The sequence below is a fragment of the Struthio camelus genome, chromosome 1, assembly GCF_040807025.1.
Source record: "Struthio camelus isolate bStrCam1 chromosome 1, bStrCam1.hap1, whole genome shotgun sequence".
NCBI lineage: Eukaryota > Metazoa > Chordata > Aves > Struthioniformes > Struthionidae > Struthio > Struthio camelus.
Genome location: NC_090942.1, coordinates 68,763,911 through 68,768,521, shown reverse-complemented (window position 1 = coordinate 68,768,521; position 4,611 = coordinate 68,763,911).

Below are 4,611 nucleotides of genomic sequence, written 5' to 3'. Positions count from 1 at the left end.
AGAGCCTTGAGGCTACTTGGCTGTCATTAAAATGATGTGGATGGAAGGGAAAAGTCTAATTGACTGAACAACAGCCTGTGCCACGTAATTAAGCTAATTGTGGCTCTACCTGCATGGGTCAGAAGTGATTTGCGTGGTTGTTAGAGCACTGACAAATAAGAGGTGCAAAGGTGTGAAAGTATTTTTTACACGCCGTTTCCACATGTAATTTTGCTGTTTCGTTTCAGGCAATTTTATGCCCTTGAAATTTTGGTTTCTGTCAAATTTGAGGAGACTGTTAATATTTCATACTAAAGCAGGGGAAAGCAAAAAGGTCACTGTTGTTAACAGTTTCAGTCTGCAGTATCTCAAGTGGAGGTAATACATTTTCAGGGCTATTTTCTTATTTTAAGTGAAGTTCCTCAAAAAAGAAGGTAAAGGATTTTTTTTCTTCTTTATTTTTCCAAAATGTGTTTTGGTCTGGTTCTGCATCTACTGGGGACCATGCAATTGTTTTTACGGAGTTAAACAGCAGAAGATCAGGCCTTCTAAATGACTCATTGAAACGCAGGTCACTATTTTACTGCCATGGATTTACATCCCTAGCTTTTGGCAATTACTTTGAAAATCTTAGCTTCAGTTTATGATGCATTTAGAAGAAGTTGCAACGAGAAACCTCCTACAGTGTGATATTTAAACTCTTTGACCTTGTTTTCAGGGCCTTGCAAAGCACAGCCCACCTCCAGCTTGTAACTCTGCTCTTATTGATTATCATTTTTAGTCCTTTGGGCTTTTTGCTGTGCCTGAAGTGCTGTGTGCTTTTCAGAACAAATAATGTGACATGACAGAGAGCTGTTGAGCGGACCCTGCTTTCTCTAGGCTGTCAGCACCGAGCAGAGCCCTGCATTTATATTAAAGGAGACCCATGTGACTAGACAGAGGGTTATTGCGTTTTGTCCCGGTAGGACTGCTTGTCTGGTGTCTGAGTTCATTTCCAAATATGAGAGTCAAACATCAAGCCTGGGAGCAACCAAAGCCTGGTTTTTTTCCTGGCATTTTTCCTGCATGTCCAGGGAACGGTCAGGGCCCTGGCCAGGCTGGGAGATGTGCGTGGGCCTTGCTGCCATGGCTGTTTGGCAGCTCTCGGGACCCTGGGAGCAGCCCCATCTGACTGCTCTTTGTGGCATCCTCCCTCCCAACCAAAGTCGGATGTTGAGCTGTCTGCTCGTGGGTGCTGGTACTTGGTGAGCGACGGAGACACCTGGAAGAAGATGTGTAAAAAATGGTGAGATGGTGGTCTTCCACAGACTGGCAGCTTTTCAGCTCTTTCTCAAAGGGGGGGGGTCACGTTTCGTGTCCCTCTGCCCCTCACTGATCATCACCCTGCCCTGCAGTGGAAAGGGAAGGGCAAAAGAGGACATGCCCAGGGCTGAATGTCTCTCTAATTCTCACAGTCCTTGGTCACAGGGTAAAAATCCACCTGATGCTACTAAACCCCAAAATGCAGGTGCAATCTCTAGCTCGGGAGGCTGAGTATGCTAAGAGAAGTACTAACTGGTACTTGTAGTTACTATATTCTTTGCCTAACCCTCTGCCACTGTCAGGGGCAGGACTGCAGGTAGGATGGACCTTCAATGGGTCCGTTTCACTGTTATGTCTTTTGGCTGTGGAGAAATTTCTATAAACTTAATTAGTGTTTGGCACTAGAAGAGAGTTTATTCTTCCAAAGCAGGAGATGAAGGAAAGACCTGCTTCTCGGGTAAGAAAAAAACTGCCAACATGGTCTGCTTCTCCTCTGTCCTCCAAACCCCAAGTGCCTGAATTATGGACTATCATCCTTTCATTACAACATTGCTCAAGAACTGCGAAGGCAAGAAAGAAAGAACACAAGAAAAGCAGGATTTTTTTCTTCTTTTGAAGACAGCAACTTACCTACTGTTTTTTATCTCAGGAAAAAAATGAGTCAAAATGGCTTCTGCTGAGCCTAATTTGTTATGTCTCCAGGCATAGCTAATTATCCTGACTTAGCCCAGCTCTGAATTCTTCCCAGGGGTTTTGGTGCTATTTCTTCTGTTTTGATTTATAAATTGTCTTTATTTTACTTTCCTTCTACACATTCACTACAATCTTTTTGCTCTGTGCCTTGCTGAAGAGCCGGGAATCGGTGTGACAGTGCTATCAGAAGGTGCAGGACAGAAAGAGGATCCATTCACTAAAGTCTTTGCTAGAGCATTTCTGCTATTTGAAATATGGTGGGCTATTTGAAACTTTCTTCTTGCCAGGGGTTTTTGTGTGCTGTCACTTCTGGGTTTACCTGGAACCATCCTTAAGCTATAAAGGAGTAGTGTGGCTCAGGGCTGCCTTTGTAGATATAAGGGCTTTGGTTACAGCCTTTATCCTGCAGCAAGAAGTTTTGTGGCTTCTCCACTGGCATATTAGAATAAATTATAGTTATTTTCTGGTTCAGCCATTCTCTTTACATCTGATACAGTTTTTCTAATCTCAGTGACAATTCTACTGAGGATGGAAATCCATCTGTTGTAAGTTATGGAGCGTCAGTTGTAGTAAGAATCAACTCATTCAGCCTGAGATTAGGAGATCCAGCTCTGTTCAGAACACTCTAGAAAACTTAGTTAATGAACACCTGCAAGCTCCTCACGGGACAAACAGGTACCATTTGCTTATGAGATGAGACTGACAAGAGGAAGTAACTCAAGTGAGACCAGCTTTAACTGCTGGAGTATGCTACCTCTTCATAGCGTTGTTTTGTTTCCTGATGTCTACTTGATATACATGGTTTTTTTTTTTTTAATGCATCCATATGGGAATGTTTTCATCAACAGACTTTTATGGAAGATTGTAATTCTAGTCACCATTATGGCCCTTGAAGGAGGCTTAAATTCACCCTTGTGTAAAATGAGCTGAGAACTGGGTGAGATCAAAGGCCGTTCCAGCCCCAGATCCTATCTTCAGCACTGGCGAAAGGCAGATAGTGAGGGAAGAGAGTAAAACCAGGAAACATATGGAGTGAGACTTTCCTAGAATATTCTCTCAGCCTCCAACAACTTGGAGCTCAGGAATTTCCTGAAGTAAGGATACCTCCCAAGGGTAGCCCATGATGGATTTTTCTTCTATTATTTTTCCCATTACATTGTTTTTTGAAGCCATGTAAACTCTCAGGATCCACAATGTTCTGGAGTGAGGAGCTTCACTGCATAGCTCTGCGTTATGTGGAATATCACCTTTTGCTCTTTTTGTACCTGTCATCTGCTATCTTGATTTAATTCTCTGTAGTTCTCATGTTAGAAACAGTGGATACATTTTCTGTGACACTGATACATTTATAGACCTCCGTCAGTCATCTCTTCCACAGGCCATTGAATCTGAGTTTATGTAGTCGTTCCTCATATAGAAGAAGTTCCACCCTTTTGAGCATCCTTTTAGCTTCCCTCTGTGCCTTTTCCGGCTTTCTAATAACTTTTGTGAGGGGAAGGGAGAACTGCATGTAGTTTTTGAGATGTGAGTGAATATGGTTTTATACACTGGTATGAGACTGCAGTCTGTTATCTCTGTCTTTCTGAATTGTTTTGGTGCATACTGGTTACATGCTTCTTAGGGCCTCAAGCCAATGGAAATGCTCATTATGTTTTGAGTCAGACTCTTCTGCTTAATCCTCAGGACTTTGGTCCGGACTTAGTGGGATTTCAGTGGTCCACAGGCTTCCTCTATTCAGTAATGAATATCATCAGATTATCACCTGATGATTACAGTATCACACATGGCCTCGTGTACAAGGAGGCATGGAGCAGACGAGAGGTTTCCTCATGCCAAAGGGGCAGTCCCTATGTTATGCTATGCCCACTCTTTGGGGAGCACTGTATGGCCCTGATGGCCCCACCTCTGCTGCTCTCAGGGATATTTCCATGAAGCACTCATAGGAATCCCTCTTTCAGGACAAATGATTCCAGTCTGGGATGTGTCCGTATCAGAGGTGCCATTGCAAAGGTACACTGCCCCAGCCAGACATAGACCTGCTGGTGCTGCACAGTCTCTCTGGCAGACCTGTGGTCTGTGCAGTCTGTTTTGGGCTCCATACCTGAGGGATGTGGCACCTCAGGCACCCCCTTCTCCACCGTCACTCAGACATGCTAGATACAGTCTGTCCCTGTGGTGGTCACCTGCAGGCAGTTCACTACTGTTACTTCCCTGAATGCGTGCTTGTCCTACAGCTTTTCTTACGGAGGAGGTGTTGGTATAAGGGGGAGATGAAATGAGACGTGAAGAGTTTGCTATACGTTGGTAATAGTTGGGCTTGAAACCGTTATTAGCACTTTGTATGAACAAGGCTCCTGGTTCAAAGGGAGCAAAATAATTTTCTTTTCATCCCTGAAGAAAGCGGTGGGGACCAGAGATACTGCCCTGACATGCACAAGACTATCCGATGAGTCCACCTCAGCCCCAATGTGTCCCTTCCTGAAGCCCAGTGCTCTAACAGAGGGTAACTTCTCTTTTTACTTTTTTGTCAGGAGCTTTGCCCAGTCCTTCTCCTTTCATCTGAGCTTGGCTGGGGCTGAGGCTGCCATTTCTGTCCCTCCAGCCCCTAAGCAAGAGCAGCTGTGCACAAGAGCCACT